The 21455-nt window shown below is 43.1% G+C and overlaps 1 protein-coding gene across 1 annotated transcript in view; it reads left to right on the forward strand.

Annotated features, from left to right (window-relative positions):
* Nucleotides 1-21455, forward strand: part of AKR1D1 (aldo-keto reductase family 1 member D1) — a 51458-nt gene that overhangs the window by 20746 nt on the left and 9257 nt on the right. The gene's annotated exons all lie outside the window — the stretch shown is intronic.

Consider the following 21455-nt stretch of genomic DNA (forward strand, 5'->3'; position numbering starts at 1 on the left):
TGTATATATCTGTATGTAGTGAGCTCCCCCTAGCGGTGGCTGTATATATCTGTATGTAGTGAGCTCCCTCTTATGGTAGCTGTATATATCTGTATACAGTGAGCTCCTCTAGTGGTGGCTGTATATATCTGTATACAGTGAGCTCCCCCTAGTGGTGGCTATATATATCTGTATGTAGCGAGCTCCCCCTAGTGGTGGCTGTATATATCTGTATGCAGTGAGCTCCCCCTAGTGGTGGCTGTATATATCTGTAGTGAGCTCCGCCTAGGGGTGGCTTTATATATCTGTATACAGTGAGCCCCCCTAGTGGTGGCTGTATATATCTGTATGTAGTGAGCTCCCCTAGTGGTGGCTGTATATATCTGTATGTAGTGAGCTCCCCCTAGTGGTGGCTGTATATATCTGTATGTAGTGAGCTCCCCCTAGTCGTAGCTGTATATATCTGCATGTAGTGAGCTCCTCTAGTGGTGGCTTTATATATCTGTATACAGTGAGCCACCCTAGTGGTGGCTGCATATATATATCTGTATGTAGTGAGCTCCTCTTATTGGTGGCTGTATATATCTGTATGTAGTGAGCTCCCCTAGTGGTGTCTATATATATCTGTATGTAGTGTACTCCCCCTAGTGGTGGCTGTATATATCTGTATGTAGTGAGCTCCTCCTAGTGGTGTCTGTATATATCTGTTTGTAGTGAGCTCCCCCTAGTGGTGGCTGTATATATCTGTATGTAGTGAGCTCTCCCTAGTGGTGGCTGTATATATCTGTATGTAGTGAGCTCCTCCTAGTGGTGTCTGTATATATCTGTATGTAGTGAGCGCCCTCTAGTGGTGGCTGTATATATCTGTATGTAGTGAGTGCCCTCTAGTGGTGGCTGCATATATCTGTATGGAGTGAGCGCCCTCTAGTGGTGGCTGCATATATCTGTATGGAGTGAGCGCCCTCTAGTGGTGGCTGTATATATCTGTATGTAGTGAGCGCCCTCTAGTGGTGGCTGTATATATCTGTATGTAGTGAGCTCCCCCTAGCGGTAGCTGTATATATCTGTATGTAGCGAGCTCCTCCTAGTGGTGGCTTTATATATCTGTATGTAGTGAGCCCCCCTAGTGGTGGCTGTATATATCTGTATGTAGTGAGCTCCCCCTAGTGGTGGCTGTATATATCTGTATGTAGTGAGCTCCCCGTAGTGGTGGCTGTATATATCTGTATGTAGTGAGCTCCCCCTAGTGGTGTCTGTATAAATCTGTATGTAGTGAGCGCCCTCTAGTAGTGTCTGTATATATCTGTATGTAGTGAGCTCCCCCTAGTAGTGGCTGTATATATCTGTATGTATTGAGCTCCCCCTAGGGGTGGCTGTATATATCTGTATGTAGCGAGCGCCCCCTAGTGGTGGCTATATATATCTGTATGTAGTGAGCTCCCCCTACTGGTGGCTTTATATATCTATATACAGTGAGCCCCCCTAGCGGTGGCTGTATATAGCTGTATGTATTTAGCTCCTCCTAGCAGTTGCTGTATATCTCTGTATGTAGTGAGCGCTCTCTAGTGGTGGCTGTATATATCGGTATGTAGTGAGCTCCTCCTAGTGGTGGCTGTATATATCTGTATGTAGGGAGTGCCCCCTAGTGTTGGCTATATATATCTGTATGTAGTGAGCTCCTCCTAGTGGTGGCTGTATATATCTGTATGTAGGGAGTGCCCCCTAGTGTTGGCTATATATATCTGTATGCAGTGAGCTCTTCCTAGTGTTGGCTGTATATATCTGTATGTAGTGAGCTCCTCTAGTGGTGGCTGTATATATCTGTATGTAGGGAGTGCCCCCTAGTCGTGGCTATATATATCTGTATGCAGTGAGCTCTCCCTAGTGGTGGCTGTATATATCTGTATGTAGTGAGCGCCCTCTAGTGGTGGCTGTATATATCTGTATGTAATGAGCTTCCCCTATTGGTGGCTGTATATATTTGTATGTAATGAGCTTCCCCTATTGGTGGCTGTATATATTTGTATGTAGTGAGCTCCCTCTAGTGGTGGCTGTATATATCTGTATGTAGTGAGCTCCCCCTAGTAGTGGCTTTATACATCTGTATGTAGTGAGCGCCCTCTAGTGGTGGCTGTATATATCTGTATGTAGTGAGCTCTCCCTAGTGGTGGCTGTATATATCTGTATGTAGTGAGCTCTCCCCTACTGGTGGCTATACATATCTGTATGCAGTGAGCTCCTTCTAGTGGTGGCTGTATATATCTGTATGTAGTGAGCTCCTCCTAGTGGTGGCTGTATATATCTGTATGTAGTGAGCTTCTCCTAGTGGTGGCTGTATATATCTGTATGTAGTGAGCTCTCCCTAGTGGTGGCTGTATATATCTGCATGTAGTGAGCTCCTCCTAGTGGTGTCTGTATATACCTGTATGTAGTGAGCGCCCTCTAGTGGTGGCTATATATATCTGTATGTAGTGAGCGCCCTCTAGTGGTGGCTGCATATATCTGTATGGAGTGAGCGCCCTCTAGTGGTGGCTGTATATATCTGTATGTAGTGAGCGCCCTCTAGTGGTGGCTGTATATATCTCTATGTAGTGAGCTCCTCCTACGGTAGTGGTGGCTATATATATATCTGTATGTAGTGAGCTCCCCCTAGCGGTAGCTGTATATATCTGTATGTAGGGAGCTCCCCCTAGTGGTGGCTGTATATATCTGTATGTAGTGAGCTCCCTCTTATGGTAGCTGTATATATCTGTATACAGTGTGCTCCTCTAGTGGTGGCTGTATATATCTGTATGCAGTGAGCTCCCCCTAGTGGTGGCTGTATATATCTGTATGTAGCGAGCTCCCCCTAGTGGTGGCTTTATATATCTGTATGTAGTGAGCTCCCCCTAGTGGTGGCTGTATATATCTGTATACAGTGTGCTCCTCTAGTGGTGGCTGTATATATCTGTATGCAGTGAGCTCCCCCTAGTGGTGGCTGTATATATCTGTATGTAGCGAGCTCCCCCTAGTGGTGGCTTTATATATCTGTATGTAGTGAGCTCCCCCTAGTGGTGGCTGTATATATCTGTATGTAGTGAGCGCCCTCTAGTAGTGTCTGTATATATCTGTATGTAGTGAGCGCCTTCTAGTGGCGGCTGTATATATCTGTATGTAGTGAGCTCCCCCTAGTAGTGGCTGTATATATCTGTATGTATTGAGCTCCCCCTAGTGGTGGCTGTATCTATCTGTATGTAGCGAGCTCCCCCTAGTGGTGGCTGTATATATCTGTATGTAGTGAGCTCTCCCTAGTGGTGGCTATATATATCTTTATGTAGTGAACGCCCCCTACTGGTGGCTTTTTATATCTGTATACAGTGAGCCCCCCTAGCGGTGGCTGTATATAGCTGTATGTAGTTAGCTCCTCCTAGCGGTGGCTGTATATATCTGTATGTAGTGAGCTCCTCCTAGCGGTTGCTGTATATCTCTGTATGTAGTGAGCGCCCTCTAGTGGTGGCTGTATATATCTGTATGTAGGGAGTGCCCCCTAGTGGTTGCTATATATATCTGTATGCAGTGAGCTCTTCCTAGTGGTGTCTGTATATATCTGTATGTAGTGAGCTCCCCCTAGTGGTGGCTGTATATATCTGTATGTAGTGAGCTCCCTCTTATGGTAGCTGTATATATCTGTATACAGTGTGCTCCTCTAGTGGTGGCTCTATATCTGTATGTAGCGAGCTCCCCCTAGTGGTGGCTTTATATATCTGTATGTAGTGAGCTCCCCCTAGTGGTGGCTGTATATATCTGTATGTAGTGAGCTCCCCCTAGTGGTGTCTGTATATATCTGTATGTAGTGAGCGCCCTCTAGTAGTGTCTGTATATATCTGTATGTAGTGAGCTCCCTCTTATGGTAGCTGTATATATCTGTATACAGTGTGCTCCTCTAGTGGTGGCTGTATATATCTGTATGTAGCGAGCTCCCCCTAGTGGTGGCTTTATATATCTGTATGTAGTGAGCTCCCCCTAGTGGTGGCTGTATATATCTGTATGTAGTGAGCTCCCCCTAGTGGTGTCTGTATATATCTGTATGTAGTGAGCGCCCTCTAGTAGTGTCTGTATATATCTGTATGTAGTGAGCGCCTTCTAGTGGCGGCTGTATATATCTGTATGTAGTGAGCTCCCCCTACTGGTGGCTTTTTATATCTGTATACAGTGAGCCCCCCTAGCGGTGGCTGTATATAGCTGTATGTAGTTAGCTCCTCCTAGCGGTGGCTGTATATAGCTGTATGTAGTTAGCTCCTCCTAGCGGTGGCTGTATATATCTGTATGTAGTGAGCTCCCCCTATTGGTGGCTGTATATATCTGTATGTAGTGAGCTCCTCCTAGTGGTGGCTGTATATATCTGTATGTAGTGAGCTCCCCCTAGTGGTGGCTGTATATATCTGTATGTAGTGAGCTCCTCCTAGTGGTGGCTGTATATATCTGTATGTAGTGAGCTCCTCCTAGCGGTTGCTGTATATCTCTGTATGTAGTGAGCGCCCTCTAGTGGTGGCTGTATATATCTGTATGTAGGGAGTGCCCCCTAGTGGTTGCTATATATATCTGTATGCAGTGAGCTCTTCCTAGTGGTGGCTGTATATATCTGTATGTAGTGAGCTCCTCTCGTGGTGGCTGTATATATCTGTATGTAGGGAGTGCCCCCTAGTGGTGGCTATATATATCTGTTTGCAGTGAGCTCTCCCTAGTGGTGGCTGTATATATCTGTATGTAGTGAGCTCCCTCTAGTGGTGGCTGTATATATCTGTATGTAGTGAGCTCCTTCTAGTTGTGGCTGTATATATATGTATGCTGGGAGCTCCCCCTAGTGGTGGCTGTATATATCTGTATGTAGTGTGCTCCTCCTCGTGGTGGCTGTATATATCTGTATGTAGTGAGCGCCCTCTAGTGGTGGCTGTATATATCTGTTTGTAGTGAGCTCCCCCTAGTGGTGGCTTTATATATCGGTATACAGTGAGCCCCCCTAGTGGTGGCACTATATATCTGTATGTAGCGAGCTCCTCTACTGGTGTCTGTATATATCTGTATGTAGTGAGCTCCCTCTAGTCGTTGCTGTATATATCTGTATGCAGTGAGCTACCCCTAGTGGTGGCTGTATATATCTGCATGTAGTGAGCCTCTCCTAGTGGTGGCTGTATATATCTGTATGTAGTGAGCTCCTCTACTGGTGGCTATATATGTCTGTATGTAGCAAGCTCCCCCTAGTGGTGGCTTTATATATCTGTATGTAGCAAGCTCCCCCTAGTGGTGGCTTTATATATCTGTATACAGTGAGCTCTCCCTAGTGGTGGCTGTATATAGCTGTATGTAGTGAGCTCCCCCTAGTGGTGTCTGTATATATCTGTATACAGAAGCTCTCCCTAGTGGTGTCTGTATATATCTGTATGCAGTGAGCTCCCCCTAGTGGTGGCTGTATATATCTGTATGTAGGGAGCTCACCCTAGTGGTGACTGTATATATCTGTATGTAGTGAGCTCCCCCTAGTGGTGTCTGTATATATCTGTATGTAGTGAGCGCCCTCTAGTAGTGTCTGTATATATCTGTATGTAGTGAGCTCCCTCTTATGGTAGCTGTATATATCTGTATACAGTGTGCTCCTCTAGTGGTGGCTGTATATATCTGTATGTAGCGAGCTCCCCCTAGTGGTGGCTTTATATATCTGTATGTAGTGAGCTCCCCCTAGTGGTGGCTGTATATATCTGTATGTAGTGAGCTCCCCCTAGTGGTGTCTGTATATATCTGTATGTAGTGAGCGCCCTCTAGTAGTGTCTGTATATATCTGTATGTAGTGAGCGCCTTCTAGTGGCGGCTGTATATATCTGTATGTAGTGAGCTCCCCCTAGTAGTGGCTGCATATATCTGTATGTATTGAGCTCCCCCTAGGGGTGGCTGTATATATCTTTATGTAGTGAGCTCCCCCTACTGGTGGCTTTTTATATCTGTATACAGTGAGCCCCCCTAGCGGTGGCTGTATATAGCTGTATGTAGTTAGCTCCTCCTAGCGGTGGCTGTATATAGCTGTATGTAGTTAGCTCCTCCTAGCGGTGGCTGTATATATCTGTATGTAGTGAGCTCTCTCTAGTGGTGGCTGTATATATCTGTATGTAGTGAGCTCCCCCTATTGGTGGCTGTATATATCTGTATGTAGGGAGCTCCTCCTAGCGGTTGCTGTATATCTCTGTATGTAGTGAGCGCCCTCTAGTGGTGGCTGTATATATCTGTATGTAGGGAGTGCCCCCTAGTGGTTGCTATACATATCTGTATGCAGTGAGCTCTTCCTAGTGGTGGCTGTATATATCTGTATGTAGTGAGCTCCTCTCGTGGTGGCTGTATATATCTGTATGTAGGGAGTGCCCCCTAGTGGTGGCTATATATATCTGTTTGCAGTGAGCTCTCCCTAGTGGTGGCTGTATATATCTGTATGTAGTGAGCTCCCTCTAGTGGTGGCTGTATATATCTGTATGTAGTGAGCTCCTTCTAGTTGTGGCTGTATATATATGTATGCTGGGAGCTCCCCCTAGTGGTGGCTGTATATATCTGTATGTAGTGTGCTCCCGTAGTAGTGGCTGTATATATCTGTATGTAGTGAGCTCCTCCTCGTGGTGGCTGTATATATCTGTATGTAGTGAGCGCCCTCTAGTGGTGGCTGTATATATCTGTATGTAGTGAGCTCCCCCTAGTGGTGGCTTTATATATCGGTATACAGTGAGCCCCCCTAGTGGTGGCACTATATATCTGTATGTAGCGAGCTCCTCTACTGGTGTCTGTATATATCTGTATGTAGTGAGCTCCCTCTAGTCGTTGCTGTATATATCTGTATGCAGTGAGCTACCCCTAGTGGTGGCTGTATATATCTGCATGTAGTGAGCCTCTCCTAGTGGTGGCTGTATATATCTGTATGTAGTGAGCTCCTCTACTGGTGGCTATATATGTCTGTATGTAGCAAGCTCCCCCTAGTGGTGGCTTTATATATCTGTATGTAGCGAGCTCCCCCTAGTGGTGGCTTTATATATCTGTATACAGTGAGCTCCCCCTAGTGGTGGCTGTATATAGCTGTATGTAGTGAGCTCCCCCTAGTGGTGTCTGTATATATCTGTATGTAGTGAGCTCCCCCTAGTGGTGTCTGTATATATCTGTATGTAGTGAGCTCCTCTAGTGGTGTCTGTATATATCTGTATGGAGTTAGCGCCCTCTAGTGGTGTCTGTATATATCTGTATGTAGGGAGTGCCCTCTATTGGCGGCTGTATATATCTGTATGCAGTGAGCTCCCCTAGTGGTGGCTGTATACCTGCATGTATTGAGCTCCCCAACTGGTGGCTATATATGTCTGTATGTAGCGAGCTCCCCCTAGTGGTGGCTATATATATATCTGTATGTAGTGAGCTCCCCCTAGTGGTGGCTTTATATATCTGTATACAGTGAGCCCCCCTAGTGGTGGCTGTATATAGCTGTATGCAGTGATTTTCCCCTAGTGGTGGCTGTATATATCTTTATGTAGTGAGCTCCCCCTAGTGGTGGCTGTATATATCTGTATGTAGTGAGCTCCCCCTAGTGGTGGCTGTATATATCTGTATGTAGTGAGCTCCTCCTAGTGGTGTCTGTATCTATCTGTATGTAGTGAGCTCTCCTTAGTGGTGACTGTATATATCTGTATGTAGTGAGCTCTGCGTAGTGGGGGCTGTATATATCTTTATGCAGTGTGCTCCCCCTAGTGGTGGCTGTATATATCTGTATGTAGGGAGTTCCTCCTAGTGGTGTCTGTATATACCTGTATGTAGAGAGCTCCCTCTAGTGGTGTCTGTATCTATCTGTATGTAGAGAGCTCCCTCTAGTCTTTGCTGTATATATCTGTATACAGAAGCTCTCCCTAGTGGTGGCTGTATATAGCTGTATGTAGTGAGCTCTCCCTAGTGGTGGCTGTATATAGCTGTATGTAGTGAGCTCCCCCTAGTGGTGGCTGTATATATCTGTATGTAGAGAGCTCCCTCTAGTCTTTGCTGTATATATCTGTATACAGAAGCTCTCCCTAGTGGTGGCTGTATATAGCTGTATGTAGTGAGCTCTCCCTAGTGGTGGCTGTATATAGCTGTATGTAGTGAGCTCCCCCTAGTGGTGGCTGTATATATCTGTATGTAGTGAGCTCCTCCTAGTGGTGGCTGTATATATCTGTATGTAGTGAGCTTCTCCTAGTGGTGGCTGTATATATCTGCATGTAGTGAGCTTCTCCTAGTGGTGGCTGTATATATCTGTATGTAGTGAGCTCTCCCTAGTGGTGGCTGTATATAGCTGTATGTAGTGAGCTCCCCCTAGTGGTGGCTGTATATATCTGTATGTAGTGAGCTCTCCCTAGTGGTGGCTGTATATATCTGTATGTAGTTAGCTCCTCCTAGTGGTGTCTGTATCTATCTGTATGTAGTGAGCTCCCCCTAGTGGTAGCTGTGTATATCTATATGTAGTCAGCTCCCCCTAGTGGTGGCTTTATATATCTGTATGTAGTGAGCTCTCCCTAGTGGTGGCTGTATATATCTGTATGTAGTTAGCTCCTCCTAGTGGTGGCTATATATGTCTGTATGTAGTGAGCTCCCCCTAGTGGTGGCTGTATATATCTATATGTAGTGAGCTCTCCCTAGTGGTGGCTGTATATAGCTGTATGTAGTGAGCTCCCCATAGTTGTGGCTGTATATATCTTTATGTAGTGAGCTCCCTCTAGTGGTAGCTGTGTATATCTATATGTAGTCAGCTCCCCCTAGTGGTGGCTTTATATATCTGTATGTTTAATCACAGAGGCAAAAATCTATTGAAGTAGTACGGCCTTTCACAATACAGATGAAATAAGTAAAACTAAATAAGAAATGTTATACAGATGCGCCAGGTGTATTCTTAATTTGTTATCAAGATAGGAAAAATGAGTGTTAACTCAGCTGGTGCCAAGCGAGGAGAACCTTACACAGGAACCTCGCTGACAGCACAATCCAGGTAGACTTGTAGCAGGACTTCAATCCCCAAGCCGATGGTACACGGAGAGCTGCAGGATGGTTAACAAGCTCACCGGCTAACCGGGGCTCGATGTATACAAAATGCATAAAAATGAAGAAACAAATCCGCGCTCCGAGGATAACGTTTTGACCATACAAGCGTAATATTTTATTACAGTAATGGAGCGACGCGTTTCGGTGAACATCCACCTTTTTCAAGGTCATCCAAACACTTAAACCACAGAAACATATATAGGAACGTCCATGTGAGTATGTAATCAGGAGGGGGCGGGGTAGAGCCTCCTGACTGATCGTAACGTCGGGGAGAGGCGGTACTTGGAGCGCACGTTGCGTTCCACGTCTTTCAATAAAACTTTATTAAGACTGCCTCTAATGGACAGCAGTCTCCGCCAGAATCTACGTGGGCACTAGTCTGAACTAGGAATGATACATTCATATTAAACAATAGTATCATACTAAGGAACATTCAGGAGCAGAGGAAGAAACGTGAAAATGACAATAAAGTGAAAAAAAGTTATAAAATCTTCGATTATTGTTTAAAAAACTTTTTCATATATAAGAAAATAAGGCGCTACACTTTGTAATTTATAATCGATCATAGTCTGCTAAGAACGCCCCTTCATCATCCTTCCAATATCACAAGTATAATCTATTAAATAGCTCTACTATACAATATCTAAATACCTTAAATCTAATATGATGTATCTGTAGTATACAAACTACGGGAGATCTATGACCATACTGTGAGATCTATGAACATACTGTGAGATCTATGAACATACTGTGAGATCTATGACCATACTGTGAGATCTATGACCATACTGTGAGATCTATGACCATACTGTGAGATCTATGACCATACTGTGAGATCTATGACCATACTGTGAGATCTATGAACATACTGTGAGATCTATGAACATACTGTGAGATCTATGAACATACTGTGAGATCTATGACCATACTGTGAGATCTATGACCATACTGTGAGATCTATGAACATACTGTGAGATCTATGAACATACTGTGAGATCTATGACCATACTGTGAGATCTATGACCATACTGTGAGATCTATGACCATACTGTGAGATCTATGACCATACTGTGAGATCTATGACCATACTGTGAGATCTATGACCATACTGTGAGATCTATGACCATACTGTGAGATCTATGAACATACTGTGAGATCTATGAACATACTGTGAGATCTATGAACATACTGTGAGATCTATGACCATACTGTGAGATCTATGACCATACTGTGAGATCTATGACCATACTGTGAGATCTATGACCATACTGTGAGATCTATGACCATACTGTGAGATCTATGACCATACTGTGAGATCTATGAACATACTGTGAGATCTATGACCATACTGTGAGATCTATGAACATACTGTGAGATCTATGAACATACTGTGAGATCTATGACCATACTGTGAGATCTATGACCATACTGTGAGATCTATGACCATACTGTGAGATCTATGAACATACTGTGAGATCTATGACCATACTGTGAGATCTATGAACATACTGTGAGATCTATGAACATACTGTGAGATCTATGACCATACTGTGAGATCTATGAACATACTGTGAGATCTATGACCATACTGTGAGATCTATGACCATACTGTGAGATCTATGAACATACTGTGAGATCTATGAACATACTGTGAGATCTATGACCATACTGTGAGATCTATGACCATACTGTGAGATCTATGAACATACTGTGAGATCTATGAACATACTGTGAGATCTATGAACATACTGTGAGATCTATGAACATACTGTGAGATCTATGACCATACTGTGAGATCTATGACCATACTGTGAGATCTATGAACATACTGTGAGATCTATGACCATACTGTGAGATCTATGACCATACTGTGAGATCTATGACCATACTGTGAGATCTATGAACATACTGTGAGATCTATGACCATACTGTGAGATCTATGACCATACTGTGAGATCTATGCACATACTGTGAGATCTATGAACATACTGTGAGATCTATGACCATACTGTGAGATCTATGACCATACTGTGAGATCTATGACCATACTGTGAGATCTATGAACATACTGTGAGATCTATGACCATACTGTGAGATCTATGACCATACTGTGAGATCTATGACCATACTGTGAGATCTATGAACATACTGTGAGATCTATGACCATACTGTGAGATCTATGAACATACTGTGAGATCTATGACCATACTGTGAGATCTATGAACATACTGTGAGATCTATGACCATACTGTGAGATCTATGAACATACTGTGAGATCTATGACCATACTGTGAGATCTATGAACATACTGTGAGATCTATGACCATACTGTGAGATCTATGAACATACTGTGAGATCTATGAACATACTGTGAGATCTATGACCATACTGTGAGATCTATGACCATACTGTGAGATCTATGAACATACTGTGAGATCTATGAACATACTGTGAGATCTATGACCATACTGTGAGATCTATGACCATACTGTGAGATCTATGAACATACTGTGAGATCTATGACCATACTGTGAGATCTATGAACATACTGTGAGATCTATGAACATACTGTGAGATCTATGAACATACTGTGAGATCTATGAACATCCTGCGAGATCTATGACCATACTGCGAGATCTATGACCATACTGTGAGATCTATGAACATACTGTGAGATCTATGACCATACTGTGAGATCTATGACCATACTGTGAGATCTATGAACATACTGTGAGATCTATGACCATACTGTGAGATCTATGAACATACTGTGAGATCTATGAACATACTGTGAGATCTATGAACATACTGTGAGATCTGTGACCATACTGTGAGATCTATGAACATACTTTGAGATCTATGAACATACTGTGAGATCTATGAACATACTGTGAGATCTATGACCATACTGTGAGATCTATGAACATACTGTGAGATCTATGAACATACTGTGAGATCTATGACCATACTGTGAGATCTATGACCATACTGTGAGATCTATGAACATACTGTGAGATCTATGACCATACTGTGAGATCTATGACCATACTGTGAGATCTATGAACATACTGTGAGATCTATGACCATACTGTGAGATCTATGACCATACTGTGAGATCTATGAACATACTGTGAGATCTATGACCATACTGTGAGATCTATGACCATACTGTGAGATCTATGAACATACTGTGAGATCTATGAACATACTGTGAGATCTATGACCATACTGTGAGATCTATGACCATACTGTGAGATCTATGACCATACTGTGAGATCTATGAACATACTGTGAGATCTATGACCATACTGTGAGATCTATGACCATACTGTGAGATCTATGACCATACTGTGAGATCTATGAACATACTGTGAGATCTATGAACATACTGTGAGATCTATGAACATACTGTGAGATCTATGAACATACTGTGAGATCTATGACCATACTGTGAGATCTATGACCATACTGTGAGATCTATGAACATACTGTGGAGATCTATGACCATACTGTGAGATCTATGACCATACTGTGAGATCTATGAACATACTGTGAGATCTATGACCATACTGTGAGATCTATGACCATACTGTGAGATCTATGACCATACTGTGAGATCTATGACCATACTGTGAGATCTATGAACATACTGTGAGATCTATGAACATACTGTGAGATCTATGACCATACTGTGAGATCTATGACCATACTGTGAGATCTATGAACATACTGTGAGATCTATGACCATACTGTGAGATCTATGACCATACTGTGAGATCTATGAACATACTGTGAGATCTATGACCATACTGTGAGATCTATGACCATACTGTGAGATCTATGAACATACTGTGAGATCTATGAACATACTGTGAGATCTATGAACATACTGTGAGATCTATGACCATACTGTGAGATCTATGACCATACTGTGAGATCTATGAACATACTGTGAGATCTATGACCATACTGTGAGATCTATGAACATACTGTGAGATCTATGAACATACTGTGAGATCTATGAACATACTGTGAGATCTATGAACATACTGTGAGATCTATGAACATACTGTGAGATCTATGAACATACTGTGAGATCTATGACCATACTGTGAGATCTATGACCATACTGTGAGATCTATGACCATACTGTGAGATCTATGACCATACTGTGAGATCTATGACCATACTGTGAGATCTATGAACATACTGTGAGATCTATGAACATACTGTGAGATCTATGACCATACTGTGAGATCTATGACCATATACCCCTATTACCAAAACACAGAAAATAATATAAACCTAGCATCATTAGATTTTGTCTACCACCTCATTTAGACCCGGCGGGCACAGGGCATGGAGCCTATGGATCCAATGCATCTCTCCGTAATCCATTGATGGATTTGGTCTCTATATGTTCCAGTGATGTCACAGTCATCTTAACCATCTGCGCTCTGCTGATCATTGAAGGGGTTCGGTATGCTACAAGTCCGCAGGTTCTTGGTTATATTTAGTCGGCGATCACATCATAAACAATGTAAGGCTGTTCTCTCATAGCCCATAAAGAACTGAAGTCGGATAGAACACTAAAATATTCTTTATTCATCAGTCCATGTCTTACCACACTGAGGGTAATCTACCTGATCGCATGTCCCTGCAAATTAACATATATCGGCCGTACAAAAAATAAACTAAAGTCACGGATTAATAATCACCGACTAAATATAACCAAGAACCTGCGGACTCGCAGCATACCGAACCGCTTCAATGATCACCAGAGCGCGGATGGTTAAGATGACTGTGACATCACTGGAACATATAGAGACCAAATCCATCAATGGATTACGGAGAGATGTACTGGATCCATAGGCTCCATGCCCTGCGCCCGCCGGGTCTACATGAGGTGGTAGACAAAATCTAATGATGCTAGGTTTATTTTATTTTCAGTGTTTTGGTAATAGGAGTGTATGGTCACAGATCTCACAGTATGGTCATAAATCTCACAGTATGGTCATAGATCTCACAGTATGGTCATAGATCTCACGGTATGTTCATAGATCTCACAGTATGGTCATAGATCTCACAGTATGGTCATAGATCTCACAGTATGGTCACAGATCTCACAGTATGTTCATAAATCTCACAGTATGGTCATAGATCTCACAGTATGTTCATAGATCTCACAGTATGTTCATAGATCTCACAGTATGGTCATAGATCTCACAGTATGGTCATAGATCTCACAGTATGGTCACAGATCTCACAGTATGGTCACAGATCTCACAGTATGGTCATAGATCTCACAGTATGGTCACAGATCTCACAGTATGGTCACAGATCTCACAGTATGGTCATAGATCTCACAGTATGTTCATAGATCTCACAGTATGGTCATAGATCTCACAGTATGGTCATAGATCTCACAGTATGGTCATAGATCTCACAGTATGGTCATAGATCTCACAGTATGGTCATAGATCTCACAGTATGTTCATAGATCTCACAGTATGGTCATAGATCTCACAGTATGGTCATAGATCTCCCGTAGTTTGTATAGTACAGATACATCATATTAGATTTAAGGTATTTAGATATTGTATAGCAGAGCTATTTAATACATTATACTTGTGATACTTGGGAAATGATTGAGTAGCGTCCCTAGCGAACTATTATCGATTATAAACTACAGAGTGTAGCGCATTATTTTTATATACGAATATCTAGATATTGTATAGCAGAGCTATTTAATAGATTTAATACATTATACTTGTGATATTGGAAGGATGATGAAGTGGCGTTCTTAGCAGACTATGATCGATTATAAATTACAAAGTGTAGCGCGTGACCACTTGATGTTTTCTTCGGCAAAAATACCTCTCTCTCCCACCAGCCCAGGTACAAATTTGCGTACAATGGGGCACATGCCGTCCCCATCACTGTACCCCTGAGCTGGTGGAAGTACTCAGAGTTAAAGATGAAAAAATTGTGAGTTAACACAAATTGAAGGAGATCAATCAATCAATCGGCTATATATATACTCTAGCCTACCACCAAGGCTATGAGCTGCCGGCTATATATATATATATATATATATATATATATATATATATATATATATATATATATCTAGCCTACCATCAAGGCTATGAGCTGCCATCTATATATATACACTCTAGCCTACCACTAAGGCTATGAGCTGCCAGCAATATATATATACTCTAGCCTACCATCAAGGCTATGAGCTGTCGTCTATATATATATATATATATATATATATACACTCTAGCCTACCATCAAGGCTATGAGCTGCCGTCTATATATATACTCCAGCCTACCATCAAGGCTATGAGCTGCCGGCTTTATATACTCTAGCCTACCACCAAGGCTATGAGCTGCCGTCTATATATATACTCTAGCCTACCACCAAGGCTATGAGCTGCCGTCTATATATATACTCCAGCCTACCATCAAGGTTATGAGCTGCCGTCTATATATATACTCCAGCCTACCATCAAGGCTATGAGCTGCCGTCTATATATATACTCTAGCCTACCATCAAGGCTATGAGCTGCCGTCATATATATATATATATATATATATATATATATATATATACACATACACACACTCCAGCCTACCATCAAGGCTATGAGCTGCCGTCTATATATACACTCTAGCCTACCATCAAGGCTATGAGCTGCCGGCTATATATATACTCTAGCCTACCATCAAGGCTATGAGCTGCTGTCTTTTTCTTTACCCTTATATCTGTTTGCTTATGGGGGGAACCTTTGCTGGAGAAGGGGACAATATGTTCTATACAGCCAGCAAAATCTAGTAAAGTGTGAATTACGTAGCCTCATATATGTAGCCATCATTATCTGAGATTGTGCTTTACCTCAATGTAGGGACTTGCATCATAACGCCAGTCAATACAAGATATCCACTAATGATCCCCACAGAACATCCTCTTGTAACCACCTCTGGGGGGATATTATCCACCATCCTGCCGGCTGGCTTTATCCTCTGGTTACATGAACCCCTCTGCTGAGGATTCCCTGATTCCAACATCTTAGGGCAGGGATATTATTTTATTAAACCACTTCTCCAACAGGCATAGTGAAACTCATTGATCCCTCCTATTGTATATTATCACCTCTGAGGAATCCATACCAACAAGGTTACACTACAGCAACAAAGTAATACGAAGCTCACACCAAAACCAGAGGAGCCGAGACCTATTAATGGGGGATATTGGTGAACTGAGTGGTTTAAGCCATAAAATCCATAAATATGTCCTAGGTTTGACCAGCTGGAGACTAATCAGTCATACACGACATTAGTTTATCCATGGTCCACCTTTACACTATATAAACCCCCTCCTCCTGACGAGCCATATCACCAAATGAGGCATTATACCGCTCCCAATGACATTTAAGCGACTAAGTGGAATATTGGGCATGATCCATCTTAGGGTCGATTGAGCAGAATGACCTAAATGTGTTGATTAGAAGATACAATCTATTAGGAATCTATTCTGTGTTTATTTCCTAAACCCGTCTATAAGGGAATAAATATACTTCCTGATGAACCGCGTAACTAGCGGGGAAACGCGTCGAAGGTATATAGAAGGTATATATGAAGTTGGATACGAAATACAGAAGATATATATGAAGTGAGACACGAAGTCCGGAAACTGTAGTTTGGTGAGACAATCAGCTATATCAGCAGCACCCATGGGGGAATAGTGGCAGGTATCTATGAAGGAGACAATCCACCATCCAGGTTCATGAAGAATTGGTATGAGTGATGGGAGGTGACCCGATCGCCTAATAACCAGGAACCAGTAGAACATTCCCAGAAGTGGGGTGTTGGAACATAATTGATCTCTCTCCACTAATATACATCAGGGTGGCCTACTGATTAGAATGGGGGAATAGCATCCCCACATAGTCCTGGAGGGCTGCACATGTTTGGTTGGTGCTCCCTATGGGGTCTATGTTAATGAATTACAGTAACATTTAGTTTTACTTATTTCCTCTGTACTGTAAGGGCCGGACTACTTGAATAGATTTTTGCCTCTGTGATGAATTATAATTGATATGGCAGGGTTTTGTCATTAAGTATCAGCTCCACACAATGGCTAACAGAAGCAGGGTCTGTCTTCTCGGAAGACGGAGGTAATTTTCAGTTGCAAAGCGCCTCTATAAGCACGAGCTGCAAAAATCTTATGCATGACTACAACGAGTATGTTGGTGGGAGGTACAGGGACTACCGAAGTATGCAGAAACTAAAACAGTACCAAGAGGCCTGAGGAGCCCGATACCACCCCGCCACGTTGTACTAAAAACAAGGAATTCATAAAGAAATGGGAAGAGGAATCAATACAATTCTCACTAAAACTAATTAATTTACTCTCAGAAGAGGAAAAAGCAACATTGATGAAAAAAAAAAATCAGAAAACTCTGGAAGAATCTGTAAAGTAAAACCATTCTCTGCTGATCCCGAGTTTATTCAGCGCCCTACAGGATATAAAGAGATGAAACCTCATCTATTGCCAAGGGGCCTGCAGGACCTTCACGAGAATAAAATCCCCACAAATCCCAGAGTACCATCTGACGGAATAGAGTTCATCTGACTGAGATCCTTCGGATACAGACGGATCTCGATATCCTAGATCCCGACCATTGCCACCACGAGAAAATCGGGGGCGGAGACCGCATCATGGAAGAGGACGAGCGAGGCAGAATGCCGAAGGGTTCCTTGAACAACCTATTGCACACTGTTATTTGACGGGACATTGCGATCTCCAACCTCCTCACTAACGGAACCAACTACTAACTTGAAGTCAGCACATCCCAAGACGACTATTGAATCTAACCCTTCAGATAAAATGTCCAGCCGTGACCTGAGTGCTAATGAAGCTGGGGTATTGGAGAGGGGGCTGTCCTTCGTCCCATGACCGGGTACCAGCCATTCGCCTGGGCGAAGGACATCTCCCTCTTCACCAGAAGGTTAAGATGGAAAAAGCACGTTATTGCCAAAGATAAGAAACTGGCTGAGGAATCTGACCTAACTACCCCGGATATTCCAGGTTTACGCGCTCCACGAAGTCTGGGGAACGAAGAAGATAATGATTACCAGCATACTACTTTGAAACGACCAAAGAGGTCTAACCCCCCACAGATACATTGTCCGGAAATTGATATTTTCGAGAAGCTGGTACTTCGTGAACTCAAACCAAAGAGATATAAATCAGGGAATATGAGTGGACCGGAGGTGGAAGCTCTGAAAGCCTTGGAAAATAATAAGATGATAATTAAAATGTCTGATATGGCCGGCAATATAGTAATATTGGATGAAGAAAATAGGAAGAAATGTGCTGAGCGATACTACAGGATAGACACCTATGTGAGTCTAAGAAGTGACCCCACGAGAGTCTACCAAGAACCCTGAAAAAACTACTTCTAGAAGCAAAGGAAATGAAGTGCATAAATGATAACGAACTGAAGTTTATAACGTCTGATTGCCCGAGGATAGCGACATTCTATGCACTGCCAAAAGTGACCACCGGGCTGTATCCGCTAAAAGGACCCCGATTTGACACAGAATGCAGGCTGTTAGGTTGACGAGATCCTGAGGCCCTTGGTGACGGCATTACCCTCTCACGTGAGAGATACAACGGACCTCCTAAGGCAGCTAGAGGGGATTTCTGCCAACCCTGGCACACTCCTTGCCACCCTGGATGCGGAGGCCCTATACAGTTCTATTCCACACCAGGGTGGTTTAGCTGCTATCCATCATTCTTTATCCCAAAGAGGCCATCAGTATCACCATCACCACCAATTCATGATTGATCTCCTTCAATTTGTGTTAACTAGTGGCTGATGTTTGGTACTGCAGCTCAGCCCCATTCACTTCAGTGCAATCTGCAGTACTAGATCTGGCCCACGGACAAGGATGGCGCTGTTTCTAGAGCAGAATAAAATAAGACACCTTTAAGTGGAATAAATCATTAAACACAATAATCTGGATAATCTACTTGGTCAACAGTTTGTTGGCCGGGGGCCACCGGAGTGAGGGAGCGCTCTATGCCATACAAAGCTCTATTATAGAGCTGACAATAGTGTTTGATGTCCATCTATACCCTGTGACTTTGCTCCTTATGACTTCACACTGAATTATGAATGAAGCAATCTCAAGATGTTTGATGTTATCTACAGTGCGGTGAGGACACCCTACGGCAGTTTTTGTACTTCATCAGCAAAATGTCCTGGGCCTGAAATAACCCAGCTCGAACAACTCCAGTAACTCCAGGTCCTGAACAGCTGGTTGGTTTTACCTTAAATTGTTTGCGTCACTCTTTTTACTGCTGGGCACAGTGGCATTATGGAGTTCCTACAGGCCGGGACGGGTGAGGTCATGGCTTCAACTCTAACAAGACCCTTTGCACCCTGCAGAAATTGCATGGCCATGTTGGCACTTGACGCGACGCGTACGTTATTAACAAGGATCTCATTCCAAAACCATGAGAAGCAATTTGGAGGTTTACCGCACCGAGTAGAACAGCCTGTTTTCTTCGCTTTCCCAAGGCTCTTTGGGACATGGCTGCGGGACTTTATGTCTATTTGATCCCAAGAGTGTAAAAGAGGTTGGGCATTGATATTGGGTGCCACAAAGGTAGCTTCAGGATGTTGACATAATGCTAAGCCCATTGTCGCCCTCACCGCATACAAAGTGGTGAAATTTGATTTTATTCACATTTTTCAATCCCGTGTTCGGCCGCCTTTGGTCTCAATGACTGCAGTAACCCTCCTCGGCATGCTTCACACAAAATTCTCATGGATGCGTGGACAATTTGTCTTCATTCGTCTAAAAGAGCTTTAGGTGATGCGCGTTTCTTGGCTGTCTTGGGCATACACAGATACAACGTTTTAGTTCGTCCCATAGATCCCCGATGGAATTGAGATCTAGACTTTGGGCTGGCCAATGAAGTTTGCAGATGTTCAGCTCCTCAAGCCAAGCCTCAATGTGTGCTGCATGACAAGCTGCTCCATCATGTTTGTAGAGACACAGAGCTGTACCAAAGTATTGTCACAGGTTAGGTAATGCCACATTGTCCGGAATGTCTCTGTGTCCATTGAGGGTGGCCTTCACTATAACCAATGCACTTAGTCCTTCCCAGCATAAACCCCCCCCCCCCCCCCACCATAACAGAAGCTTCTCCAAACTTTGCTGTTGGGACAATGCAGTCATGTAGAGACCATTCTCCAGACAACAGCTACACCCAAGTGCGGCCATCCAATCGGAAGATGGTATCCTGTGACTTATCTGTCCACAACACTTGCTTCCACTCATTTACAGACCAAGAATGATGCTCCAAGCCCCATTGCAGATGCCTTGTCCATTCACTGCTGTGATGTTGGGCTTGTGCCTCCGCTCATTCATGGTAACCCTTTGCATACAGTTTCCTACAGATGGTCCTGGTGCTACTGAATGTTCCAATGGCTTGCATTTCATCAGACAATCTGTGTGATGGCTTCACAGCTCATACAAGGCTTCGGTGTCCACGTTCTGCCAGTTTACGAGGTCTTGCACATTGGCTGCACCAGATGGTTTCCATTTCCGAACAACATTGCCAACAGTGGACTCTGAAATGTCCAAATGTTCTACAATGTTCCGTACGGATTGGTTTTTCAGGTGACATCCCACCACCATATCCTGTTGGAAGGCTGTCAACTTCACATTGTGACATTCTGATGGGTTCTGTACTAGGATGTGCCTGGGTGATGTTCTCCTTTATACTTAATGCTCACACATCCCATTTGTATGTCCCCCTTCGCCTGAGAGCACAGGATTGGATTGGTGGGGGTTCTATTACTTTTGTCAATATATTGTGCACATTGATATATTGCTGACATATTAATGATAGATCACTAGGACTATTAGGACTTCCAACATTTTGTAGAATGAGGTGGCAGCAGTGATAAAATGTTGTGGTACCATTTCATCTCCTGTTAGCTCAACTGGTCTGAATATCAATAGAGTGTTTGGGCAGACATATTGAAGATGGATGGGATTGTCTCTGGATAGACATTTATGGCATATTTCCAGGGCCATTGTGACCCTCACCAGTTACTTGGAATGTAGTGGAATCAGCAAGAGAATCATCCCATTGGCCCTTTTGGCTGCAAGAACATTTTAAATGTTAGGTACTGATGATGGGTGTCAAAGGGTTGTCTCAGGAGGATGGTATATTGCTCGCACTATTATAACCCAACCAGTTGGATCAGTGTGGCATTAATGATAACAAATTATTCCTGCTGCACCAACATTTTTATAGTGGGCACTAAACATTCGAACAGCGGGTTCTCCAAGCATCGACCAAAACCTGATTAGTCCATCAG

The sequence above is a fragment of the Eleutherodactylus coqui genome, chromosome 2, assembly GCF_035609145.1.
Source record: "Eleutherodactylus coqui strain aEleCoq1 chromosome 2, aEleCoq1.hap1, whole genome shotgun sequence".
Classification (NCBI taxonomy): domain Eukaryota; kingdom Metazoa; phylum Chordata; class Amphibia; order Anura; family Eleutherodactylidae; genus Eleutherodactylus; species Eleutherodactylus coqui.